Below are 13,102 nucleotides of genomic sequence, written 5' to 3' on the forward strand. Positions count from 1 at the left end.
ACAGTTACAAAAAGCAGGACCCAGGAGTAATGGGATTTTCCCAAGGTCACACACGTAGACACTGGCAGAATGGAAACTAGAAAGATAAGATGAGTCCACTTTGCTTTCCCTTCATCTCACCACACCGCTGGGGAGCAGCAGGACGAACGGATCAGCAGTCAGATAAGAAGGATCGTGAGAACCAGTCAAAGGAAGTTGGTTTATTCCTGAGTGAAGTCGGGTGCTCGAGAAAATGAAACACTTGAGGATGCTTCATTTGGCAGGACCGAGCATCCCCCGGCAGCGGTCCTGACAGCGGCGGCCGCGTACGGACCCTCCGGAAGGGGGCGACTGTACAGCAGGCCGGGGGACGCTGGGCGGGATGGGGATGCGATGACGAATTAAGGGACGAGAACCCCGACGAGGGACGGGAAAGTGACAGTGGGGCCACGAGGGTGTGGACGCTGGCGGTGACTCAACTGCTCTCAGGGGCGTTTAGAGTTACTGATAAAACAATCGCCAGCCGGGAAAAAACACGATTCAAATCACTCTTACTTTCTTAGTGCAACGATAGCTTACTTACGGCCTTACATTAACGGTGCGTGGCTCCGACAAGGAAACCGTCTGCGCTTCGGTACCAGAAACTGGGGAGCCCGACGCCGGGCCAGCTGCCGCCCGCGAGGACTGGGACGGCCGTCCGCCCCGCCCTCCCTACCCGGCCGCCGAGACGAACCGCGAAAAGGCCGTTGGCGGTGTCTCCCGGGCCGTGCGGGCAACCCGAGGGCCTCCGGGCGGGAAGCCCACCTGTCCGCGGGCGCCAGGCTGCTCCGGGCGGCTAGCCCAGGGTTCTGCGTGACTGGCCCCCTGAGGCAGCGGCGGAGGCGGCGGCCCACTGTCCGCGCCGCACCGCCTCCTACGGCAAGCGGGAGGAGACAGACCCGCCCGACCCGCGGCTGCCGTGTGCGCTTGTGCGCCCCCGCCTGCCGGCAGCCCAGAGCCCCCGCCCGCCAGACCCCGGAAAGCGCCCGAGGCCGGCGCGCGCCCGAGTCGCGCTCCCGGGAGGCTGCGGGACGCCTACCGGGCGCGGTCGGGCGGGGGCGGGGCTCGCGCTGACGTCAGCCAGGGGCGGGGCTGGGGAAATCGCGCAGGGGGCGGGGCGCGGTGACGTCGGGCGCCCGGGCCGAGCTGTGGCTGTGTTGGCGGCGGCGGTGGCGGCGGCGGCGGTGGTAGTGGTGGCGGCGGCGTTGGGGGCGGCGACGGCGCCCGGGCAGCAGCGGCAGCGGCACCGGCACCGGCAGCACTGAGCAGGGTGAGACGGCCGCTGTGGCGGCAGCTCGGGATCGGGCGGCGCCTGGAGCTTCCCGCCCGTTGCTGGCGCTAGGCCCCTCGGCTCTCCTCCGCCCGCTCCTCCTCACGGCCCTGGCTGGGTCCCGGCAGCGCGCCCCCGGGGAGGGCGGAGCCGTAGGTGAGGCGCGGGGACCCCTCCCCCTCCGCGCTCTGCGGGGGGGATGGGACGTCCGGGAGGGCGGCCCCACCCAGCCCACCGACGAGATCGGGGGCGGCGGCGGCGGCTGCGGGCGCCCGGCTTCTGAGGCGTGGTGTTGCGGGCGAGGTGGGGAGGTGTACGTCTCGCGGAGCCCCGGGAGGCTGGGGTGCGGTCGGCTGGGTCTGGGGTTTGAGTATTGATGTACAGCGTTGAAAGAGACGAGGATTCTGGTTTTTTTCCTGCTATGAAGTGGTCAGGTAGGAGATGGAGGCTTGGCTTCCAGAAGGAAGATGAGCTGTGGATGTTGCCTTTGAGGCAGTTCGAGAAGCTATTGCACTAGGTCTCGCACCTCTACTTTAGGATTTGGGGTCTTTTTTTCCTCCAGGCGGAGCGGGTGGGGCGTCGAGGGCGGGGAGAATCCCTCTGCTTTTGGCTCGGGGTGTGAGCGTGGATGGGTTTGGAGTTCTGCACCGTTCAAGAAGAGCGAGATCTTGGGTTAGACAACTTCCTTCTGGCAGCAACATTGGGGAATAGGTCCCAGTACACTTAGTTCCTTAAAGGCGTTATCTTCCAGTCTTTCTTCTGTGCCTGAACGATCTCTATGCCACCTCGTTTTCAGAGCTCTATCCTGGCCCCTTAAGAGAGGGCCTGAGGATCAGGTGGTTGCTTTGGAAGACACGTTTCTGAGGAGTAGTCGCACGTGGTTCTGGTTGACTGCTTTGGATGGATACAATGAACAATTTGAATAGTTCTGTTGGCGCTAATTATGCGAAACGTGCTTAAATGTTTTGAAGCACAACTGTCTTTATAACTCATGTGTTAGTAAACCTTGACAGCTATTTTGTGTTTAATTGTTGTAAAGTTACACTTAATTAACACTTAATTATTGGAGATTTCTAAAATTTATCAATTGCACATGTCTTTATTAGACACTTTAAAAGTGAAGTGGAATAATTTTTTTTTTGGTAGGTCCCTCAATTTCTCAGAAACGTTCTTGGAGTCAGGTGCTTTTAAAATGCTCTTTAGTAACATTTTGGGGGGCATGTGTCTGTCGTATAGGGAGATGTTACTAAGAGTAAACAATGTTCAACGTTCTTCGCTTCAGTGTTTCACAACCTAGAACATTGAATCAGAATCTTCTTTTCTGGATTCCTGCTCCCTATTAGATTACAGTATTCACTGGCCTTACCTATCAGTTAATATCATTTAAGCTATTCTTCCTCGGAAAACAGGCCCTGAGATTGACATTTGTTATATAATGGATGGAAGTAGGCATGACTCTCAGTAATTCATTTATGGAGGAAGGGAAACCGTCATGAAATGGAGTTTAAGCAGTGACTTTCCAAAGGCTTACTCAATTTATTTGGGAACTTAGCCAGGGAAGTGCTTTCCCATAACCTGAGAGAGAAATATACAGAGTGAGTGTCAGTAGGTGCCTTTTTTTAACATGCCTACTTAATGAGCAGATTATTCTAGCAAATATTTCTGCTTGACAAAATTTGTAGGAAACAGATGATATAATAGCTATTAAGTGAGAAAGGGTGTGGTCCAATTTGTAATTATAAACTAAAGATTTAATTGTATTCTGACAGGTCAAATTATAAGTTGGTATAATAATAGTTTTGATATTGGATTAGTCACTTAGAAGGAAAGATTAAAATTCACATAATCTGGTTTTGGCTTATAAATTATACTTTGATTTAATGGGGTACACATGGGGACAAATGTGAACTAAAATAGCGGTGAAACTTTGTATAGTGCTAAAATGACATTTCCATGGCTGACAGTGGGATGTGATTCCTCTTGTTGGAATGCAATCATATGATTTGGGGAAAATGTAGGGTAGAAGTGTTCTATTTCTCTTTAGAATTTCTTAAGACTGAGAAAACTGGTATGTTTTATTTTTCAAGAAATGTGGCTTGCTAGTCATTACTGTGATATCTTAGTTAAGTCTACTGGGGTGTCCCCCCCTTTTTTTAATTACTAAAGTCAGATAAGTATGTCATTGTGTTAATTCAACGTTAGTACTAGAAACAAAAGTGAAAATTCCCATAGCAACAACTGCTCTTTTTCTATGCTATGTTTATGCTTTTAGAAGTAGTATGAGAGCTGTTAAATGTGCGTTTTGCACATTCTGTGTAAAACACATTGATGGAGGAAGAGCAGGGAATGAAGTATTTTGGCTAATCCAATAATAAACAATTTTAATAAACAATTTTCAGAGAAATATAATGTAATAAAGTAAATTAAGCATAAAGGTTATGTGGAATATAGTTTACTTCTATGGCTTTCCAAAATGTGAGCCTGGAGGTGCTGATTCATTCATGTATTCATTCAACAGTTATTTATTGAGTACGGTTCTGGGTACTTTTTTTAGCCTTTGGGAATACAGTAGTGAACAAAGCTGACAAAAATTCCCACCTTCATGGAACTTACCTTCTGGACACCTTCTTGGGAAATGAAGAGGAATTCAGCAAAGGAGATTAATAAGAGGTTATTGAGGAAGGAGGAAAGCCAGGAGAGTGTGATGTACTACAAATGAAGGAAAGGAAGTTTTCAAGGAGGAGGGAATGGTCAACTGTGTCATTGCTTAAAGATGTGTCAGACTGTTGGGTGAGAAAGAATTCTGCCTGATTATAATGTCTAATAACAGAGAAATGACTAAATGCTTTTTAGTGTGAGATGAGACAAATGTAAGAATCTTTCAGTTTTTTACTTCCTTCGACTGATTTTTAAAAACATATATATTTCATTCTTTATTCTTTTCAGAACAAAATATGCAACCTGGGAGTTTATACTTGTACTAAGGAGAGGTATGACACTGTTGTTACTAATTATATGGACACTTATTTTTTTAATACATGTATCAAATCAGAAGTTATAAAAGCATACAGGGAAAAAATTAAGTCTCTTCTTTCCCATCCAGTTACTCCTGAAGACAGACACTGTTTCCAGTTTCTTGTTTTTCCTATCCAGTGAAATTTTGTGCAGTAACACGGCATTTAGCTATTTTAAAAGTGAAATTTTGTGCAATAACACGGCATTTAGTATTTTTATCCCCTATGTATTTTTTTTTGCAGGCTTAATATTTGTTTTTATAATTTAAGTCTAGCTATCTGCAGACCTTTTTTTTTTTTTTTTAAATAACAGCTTTATTGAGAGACAATCCACATACCATACGATTCACCCATTAAAGTGTACAATTAAATTCGTTTGGTACATTCATCACCACGATCAATTTTAGAACATTTTCATCCTCCCAGAAAGAAGCCCCAAACTCATTAGCAGTCATTCCCCTGACCTTTGGTTTTAAAGCTCTCTTTTTTTAAAAAAAATTAATTTATTTTTGGCTGCGTTGGGTCTTCGTTGCTGCACGTGGACTTTCTCTAGTTGCGGCGAGCGGGGGCTATTCTTTGTTGCGGTGTGTGGGCTCTAGGTGTGCAGGCTGAGCAGTTGTGGCTCGTGGGCTCTAGAGCGCAGGCTCAGTAGTTGTGGCGCACGGGCTTAGTTGCTCCGTGGCATGTGGGGTCTTCCCAGACCAAGGCTTGAACCCATGTCTCCTGCATTGGCAGGTGGATTCTTAACCACCGCACCACCAGGGAGGCCCTGACCTTTGGTTTTAAGTAAAGTATTGTTTTGCGTATTATGTGGGGAAAACGTTTGTGAATTACTTTGTTTCCAGTTAAATGGTAGTGAAGCCATTTAGTGTTACTTTTAATATTCTCTGATTGAATAGAAGCATAGGTTTGTGTAAAAGTCAAATTAGTTAGTGGTTTATTTAGTTGCATGAATGGGCTCATAGGATGGATTGTAGGAAGATCTGAGATGAGATCTTAAGGATAAGTAGTATTTGGCCAGATGAAAAGGATGCAAGCAGAGGGAACAGCATGTGCAGGACCCAAAGGCAAGAAAGCTGTAGGGCAAGTAGAGTGATCTGAAGATAGTTTGGTCTGGCTGGAATGTTGAGTGCTAGTGTGAGGTGTGGGCATCACTTCTCCTTTCTGTGAAAAAGTGTGTTGTCTTAAAAAGGCAAAATAATTACATGATTAATTTGCTTAAACTGTTTGTGGATTGCTGTCACTTCCTAGCTGTATAACTTTGGATGAGAAACCTTATTGTCTAAAACTCAGTTAAACTCTCATTAGATGAGAATAATAGTCCTATCTGATGTGATTGTTGTGAAGAATAAATGAGCTAATGCTCATAAAGCTTTTAATAAGATGCTTGGAATACAGTAAGTACTCAATAAAAATCAGCTGCCCTGAGGATGACATTGTGGTGGTGGTGATTTTGATCATGGTGACTTTGATGATGGTGATAATGATCGTGAAGTATGGAATTCCTTAGGATATTTTGGAGCCCCAGAGAGTGCTCGGGAGACTGGAAAAGGATCTGTCATTTTAACTTTTTCCGGGGAAGAAGGAAGTGAATAGCAAAAACTTTAGACCAGCACTGTTTAATAGAACTTTGTGTGATGATAGAAATGTTCTATCTTTGACCATCAGATACAGTAGCCACTAGTTACATGTGCTTTTTGAGCACTTGAAATGTGGCCAGTGTGACTGAGAAACTGTATTGTTAATTTTATTGCAATTAATTTAAATAGCCACTGTGACTAGTGGCTACTGTTTAGGGCAGCACAGTTACACACTTACAGATTGAGGAATCTAATTCAATTATCGCAATATTTTAGAACAGATTATTTAAAAAGTTAAAAAGTAGTTTTAGAAGCCTTGTCAGGGGAAAGGTGATTGCTGGGATACAGCATGGATTCACTAGGTTACATCAGACAATAATTCTAGTTTTCTAGAACTGACATGGTTCCCAGACTGATAAATAAAGGAAATGTAGTAGTTGTAATGTGTCTAGACTTCAGTTAGATCTTTTTATGCTGTCTTTGTGGAAAATACGAAAAATTATGTCCTAGATTTCATGAGAACAGGGACTGTCATTTGTTCTCTACTAAGCAAATAACAGATACTTACTAAATATTTGATGACTGAATGGAGAATGGTACAATTAAGTGAAGTCACAACTAGTTGTAAATGGCTAGACGCAGAGAATGGAGATCTGCTTACTGCAGAAGATGGGTTAGGGCAGGGGTCCCCAACCCCTGGGCTGCACGGCAGGAGGAGGTGAGAGGCGAGCGAGCGAAGTGTAATCTGCCGCTCCCCACCGCTTGCATCACCACCTGAACCATCCACCAGCCCCCCGACCCCCACCCCGGCCGTGGGAGAATTGTCTTCCATGAAACCAGTCCCTGGTGCCAAAAGGTTGGGGACCTCTGGGTTAGAGGAACTGGTGTTAGCTGCCTCATCCAGGTTTATAGTATTGGAAAGATCCAGGAGTGGTGGCGTAGAAGATAGTGGCGATGTAAGCTAGCTGCCAGCATATCCTCGCTGAGTGTGGAGGGTGTCCAGGTCATCACTAGCTGATAGTGAAGAGGTGGAGGTAGAAGACTGTGTTACTGAGTAGCATGAAAATCAGAGTAACAAGGATTTTATATGAGGTTCAGGAATAGTGGTCTGGAGGTGGCAGTGGAAGAAAGAAGGGTAACTGCCTCGTTTCCCAATATTGGGTGTGCCACGTGAGAGACTTCATAGCCTCCACCTGAAAGGGCTGCATGGGAAGAGGCATCCTGGGAAAGCCAGCTATCAGTGAAGGCAGAGAGGTACTGAGAACTTTTAGAGGAGTTTCTTAGTAATGGAATGAAGTTCCTTGAGGGTGTATTTCCCCACCCAACTGGCTTCTTCTTTTTTTTTTTTTTAATATTTATTTACTTATTTGGCCGCGTCAGGTCTTAGTTGTGGCATGCGGGATCTAGTTCCCTGACAAGGGATCGAACTGGGACCCCCTGCGTTGGGAGCACGGAGTCTTAACCACTGGACCACCAGGGAAGTCCCCCAACTGGCTTGTTTTTATCATCACTTAAACTTTAAGAAAAGTCTCTCATTTTTGACAACAGATTCTTCTCCAACTTCATACGTTCTTTGCCTTTTGCTTTAAGTTGCTTTGCTCTTTGCTTTACAGCCAGAATTTGTTGAGAGAGTTGTCTACGTTTGCTTTATGTTTCCCTTTCTTCACCTGTAATTTTCTTCTCAATCTATTTGTCTTGTTTCTGTTGCCACAATTCCACTGAAATGTTTGCTGGGATTACTAATGGCTTTCTTTAAATACACTGGCTATTTTTCTATCCATTTATTTAACCTCTTAGCATCTGTACTAGTTGTCTATTGCTATGTAACAAATTACCCCCAAACTTAACTTAAAACAACAAACATTTATTGTTTCACAGTTTCTTTGGCAGGTATCTGGATTTGGTGTGTGAGATTCAGGGTCACTCATAAGGCTGCACTCAGATGTTGACTAGGACTGGTCATCTCAAAGCTCAGCTCGGGGAGGGTCTGAGTCCGGCTCAGTCATGTGGCTCGTGGCAGGCCTGAGGTCCTTGCTGGCTGTTTGATGGAGAAATCAGTCTCTTTGCCATTTGGGTCTCTGCACAGGATTACTCACAACATGGGTCGAGCCCTATATCAAGGAGATTGAGGAGGGGAGTTACTAGCCAGTCTTTTTGTGACCTAACCTCAGAAGTGACAGTCTGTCACTTTTGCTGTATCCTGTTCATTTGAAGGGGGTCACTTGGTCCGGCACAGGCAAGAGAGGATTCCACAAGAGCATGGATACTCAGAGGTAGACATCATTCAGAGCCATTTTTAAGATTGCCCACTACAGCTGTGTTTGACACAGTAGATTTCTCCTTCCTTTGTAAAACTCTCGCTTCTTTTGGGATCTTTAGATTATGCTTCTGTTCTCCTTCCTGGTTCTCTGGACTCTCTTTCCAGTCACCTTTGTTGAATATTTTTCTACCATTCATTAAATGTTTGAATTTCTCTGGCTCATCTCATTTTCCTTCTTTTTTTTTTTTAGTACAAACCTTTTATTTTTATTTTTTTTACATCTTTATTGGAGTATAATTGCTTTACAATGGTGTGTTAGTTGCTGCTTTGTAACAAAGTGAATCAGCTATACATATACATATATCCCCATATCCCCTCCTTCTTGCATCTCCCTCCCACCCTCCCTATCCCACCCCGCTAGGTGGTCACAAAGCACCGAGCTGATCTCCCTGTGCTATGCAGCTGCTTCCCACTAGCTATCTGTTTTACATTCGGTAGTGTATATATGTCCATGCCACTCTCTCATTTCGTCCCAGCTTACTCTTCCCCCTCCCCGTGTCCTCAAGTCCATTCTCTACGTCTGTGTCTTTATTCCTGTCCTGTCCCTAGGTTCTTCAGAACCTTTTTTTTTTAGATTCCATATATATGTGTTAGCATACTGTATTTGTTTTTCTCTTTCTGACTTGACTTCACTCTGTATGATAGTCTCTAGGTCCATCCACCTCACTACAAATAACTCAATTTCGTTTCTTTTTATCGCTGAGTAATATATTCCATTGTATATATGTGCCACACCTTCTTTATCCATTCATCTGTCGATGGGCATTTAGGTTGCTTCCATGACCTGGCTATTGTAAACAGTGCTTCAGTGAACATTGTGGTACATGACTCTTTTTGAATTATGGCTTTCTCAGGGTATATGCACAGTAGTGGGATTGCTAGGTCATATTCTATTTCATTTTTCATCTGTATGCTGAGTATTCATTTTCCTGTCTTCAGCTTTTACCTCTTTTGTGTCTAAGGGCTATTGTTTTCCAGGATTTCCACTTGGATGCCCCTTACTCTCAGCACATCCAAAACTAAATGTATGATTCCTCTCTTTTCTGATGTTCCTTAATTTGTTAAATGACACTACCAGTTGTTCAAGCCAGAAATACATGTAGTGTTCTTGATTTTCCCTCTCCTGCAACCTTCCATTTTACTATTCCCTATGGACTTTGTAAGTCATTGCTGTCCAGTGATGGTGTGAATGTTTTTATGAGGTACTGCATCCCCTGTTGTGTTCCAGGCATTGAATGAGTAATTTTTAAGGTTCCTTCCAATCTTGAGATGCTGTGTTGCTAGCTATTGAAGGTTTTTAATTAGGAGACACATGATCAGAGCTGTGCTTTAGAGATACAGCAACTCTTGAACACTTTAAAGAGTTTATTTTTTAGAGCAGCTTTAGGTTTTCAGCAAAATTGAGTGGAGGTAGAGATTTCCCATAGAATCCCTGCCCCCATCCATGCATAGCCTCCCCCATTATCAGTCTCCCACCGGAGTGGGACATTTATTATAACTGGTGAACTTTCATTAACACATCACTGTCACCTGAAGTCCATATGAACTCTCATTTTTAGTGGTTCACCCAGAATGAAGCTAAACCTTGTATTCCTTTTAGCTTTCTTTAATATGGTGTGCTGCGAGATGAATAGACAATGGTTTCCATCTGACAGCCCCTTTATGTGTGTGTATATATATTCTTTTCATTTTTTCCTTCTTTTTTGTTTAAAAGCCCTTTTCATGGAAATTAGGTAACTCATTGTCTGAGCTTCAGTTAAACATCTCTGAAATTGTGAAAACATTTCACGAAGTAGAAGTTCTTGAAACATAAACATTCCCTTAAACATAATTTTATTATGGGAATATAACTTATCAATTGAAGGAATTAATTCCCTCTTGAAGCCCTTCTTGAATGTAACGCACATTGAGAAAAGTGTATAAAACAAATGTATAGTTTGAAAACTTACGGAATAAACACTGGTATAACCATCATCTAGGTCAAACATTAGGACCTTGCCAGCGTTCTAAAAACTTTCTTTGCCTCTTACCAATCACAACCCATTCCTTCCCCTATAAAGGTAACTACTGTCCTGACTTTCACGGGAATCATTTTCTTGCTTTTCTTCATATAATTCTATTATTTAGTTTTGTCTGTCCTCCAACCTTATCTGCATAGAAGCATGTTGTATATGTTCTTTCATGTCTGGCTTCTTTGACTCAACATTTTGTGAGATGTAGATTTGTTGTGTGTAGCAGTGGTTTAGTCATTTTCATTGCCAAATAGTATTCTGTTCATCACAACTTATTCATTATTTTAATGATGGATATTTAGGTTGTTTCCAGTTTGGGGGCATTATGAATTATGCCACTATGACCGTTATTACACAAGTCTTTTGGTGCATGTATTTTTGATGCTTTCATAGCCAGGAATAAAAGTGCTCAGTGATAGGGGGCTTCCCTGGTGGCGCAGTGGTTGAGAGTCCGCCTGCCGATGCAGGGAACACGGGTTCGTGCCCCGGTCCGGGAAGATCCCACATGCCGCGGAGCGGCAGGGCCCGTGAGCCATGGCCGCTGAGCCTGCGCATCTGGAGCCTGTGCTCCGCAACGGGAGAGGCCACAACAGTGAGAGGCCTGCGTATCGCAAAAAAAAAAAAAAAAAGTGCTCAGTGATAGAGTATGCATATGTGCAGTTTTACTAGATAAGTGCCAACTATTCCTATGTAGTTGTACAAACTTACATGCCCTGAAGCAGTATTTGAGAGTTTCTTTTTGTTCTCCATCCTTGCCATTATTGTCAGTGTTATTAATTTCAGCCATTCTGGTGGATTGATTTATAGTGGTATCTTATAGTTTTAATTTGCATTTCACCAGTTACAAATGAGGTTAAATACCTTTCTGTCTTTTGGTCATTTGGAGAACCTTTCGTGAAGTGCTTATTCAGATATCTTGCTCAGTTTTCTGTTGGATTTTCTTTCTTTTTCTAATTAATTTATAGGAGTTATGTATTTTGGAAATGAGCCCTTCTTTGGTTATTTGTGTCGCGAATATTTCCACTCTGCTCTATGGTTTGCTGTTTTGTTCTCTTAATGGTGTCTTTTGAAGAACTGGATTCTTAATTTTAGTGTAGTCCAGTTAATATTTTCCTTTATATGGTTAGTGCTTTTTATGTCCTGTTTAAGAAATCTTTTCCTACTCTAAGGTCATGAAGTTACTCTTTTGTTATTTTCTGGAAGTTACCTTTCTCATATAGCAGCATGATCTGCCTATAATTGATTTTTGCATATGCTGTGAGGTTTATTTTTTTCCCATTTGGTTCCTGATTTTCTCAGCATCATTTATTGACAGTTCCTTCCTTTTTCAACTGCTTTGTAATAAATTGAGGCTCTCTGTTGTGTTTTACTGATTTCTCTATCTTGGTCCAGTGCCAGTCTGTCTTAGTTACTATAGCTTTATAATAAGTCTTCATACCTGGTAGAGTAAGTGCTCCCACCTTGTTTTTTTCCAGGAATGTCTTGACATTAATTGTCGGTCAGCGACTGTCATGGTCAGTAACAGGAGTGGTATCAGCATAGAGACATATAGACATCAATGGAATTAAGTAGAGAGTCCAGATATAAACACACATATATGGTTAATTAATTTTCAACAAAGGTGGGAGGGTAATTCAGTGCAAGCAAGGATAGACTTTTCAACAAAGGGTACTACAACAGTTAGATCTCAGTATGCAAAAAAAAATGAACCTCAAGCCTCACCGCATAGGAGAGTCTTTGAGACCTTGGGTTAGATATGACACCAAAAACATGACTCATAAAAGAAAAATATTGATAAATTGGCTTTTATCAAAATTAGAAAATTTTGCTTTTCAAAAGAATTCATTAAGAAAATACAAAAGACAAATCAGGAGAGGATAGTTGCAAATCATATACCTGGTAAAGGACTTAACATTCAGAATATCTAAAGAACTCTTACAAAAAAAAAAGATAAACATCACCCCCCCAAAATGGGCAAAAGATTTGAATAGGCACTTTACCAAAGAAGATATATTGATGGCAGTAAGCACTTGAAAAAGATGCTCACCATCATTATACATTAGGAAAATGCAAATTAAAACCACAGTATGATGCCACTGCATACCCACTAGAATGGTAAAGTCAAAAGATTGAAGTACCAAGTATTAGCAAGGATGTGGAGAAACTGAGATTCTTATACATTGTTGGTAGAAATGTTAAATATTACACTCATTTTGGAAGACAGTTTGGTAATTTCTTAAATTAAACATGTATTTACTGTATGTCCTCAACCATTCGACTCAGGTATCTAGCCAAGAGAAATGAAAACATATGTCCACACAAAGACTTGTGTGCAGATATTCATAGCAGCATTATTCTTTTTTTTTTTGCATTATTCTTAATAGCAAATCTCAGAAGCCATCCAAATGTCCATCAACTGATGAGTTGATAAGCAAAATACAGTATATTCATATAATGGAATACTACTGAGTAGTAAGAAGGAACAACTACTGATACATTTAGCAACATAAATGAACCTCAAAAATGTTTTGCTCAGGGAAAAAACTGCCATTTATAATTTTATTTACATGAAATTTCTAGAAAAGGCAAATCAGTGGTTGCTGGGGCAGCTAATTCTTTGCTGTGAAGTATGGTGTTGTCAGGCACACACACACGACAAGGCAAGGCCAAGGCCAAGACCAAGGCCTGACTGATTTGACTGGTATAGATACAATGAACGCTTCCAGGTTAGACAGTTTATCACTTACATGGGCAGTGGAGCCAAAGGTGCCAGCTCTTTATGACTCTTGTCCCATAGGCCAAAAAGGATGACACCAAAACAAAACCATTGCTGATGACTACAGTGAGCTGTGGGGTGCCCTATCGCTAAGGAGCCCATTCTAATTTGC

General features: G+C 42.9%; 2 protein-coding genes across 14 annotated transcripts in view; one reads left to right on the forward strand and one right to left on the reverse strand.

Annotated features, from left to right (window-relative positions):
* RAD52 (RAD52 homolog, DNA repair protein) overlaps positions 1–988 on the reverse strand; it is a 54,654-nt gene extending 53,666 nt beyond the window's left edge. The window contains exon 1 of one of the 2 annotated variants that reach the window (XM_033867248.2): positions 571–988. The gene's annotated coding sequence lies outside the window, so the exon portion shown is untranslated. Of the gene's footprint in view, positions 1–562 lie in introns of both variants that reach the window. The other variant, XM_033867246.2, reaches the window with a different exon arrangement.
* Positions 989–1,152: 164 nt separating this feature from the next.
* ERC1 (ELKS/RAB6-interacting/CAST family member 1) overlaps positions 1,153–13,102 on the forward strand; it is a 390,663-nt gene continuing 378,713 nt past the window's right edge. For 7 of the 12 annotated variants that reach the window (XM_019925892.3, XM_019925893.3, XM_019925896.3 and 4 more), the window contains exon 1: positions 1,154–1,288. The gene's annotated coding sequence lies outside the window, so the exon portion shown is untranslated. Of the gene's footprint in view, positions 1,289–1,310; positions 1,445–1,649; positions 1,723–13,102 lie in introns of those variants that run through there. The other 5 variants (XM_073789251.1, XM_073789255.1, XM_073789254.1 and 2 more) reach the window with 3 other exon arrangements.

The sequence above is a fragment of the Tursiops truncatus genome, chromosome 11, assembly GCF_011762595.2.
Source record: "Tursiops truncatus isolate mTurTru1 chromosome 11, mTurTru1.mat.Y, whole genome shotgun sequence".
In the NCBI taxonomy this organism is placed as follows: Eukaryota; Metazoa; Chordata; class Mammalia; order Artiodactyla; family Delphinidae; genus Tursiops; species Tursiops truncatus.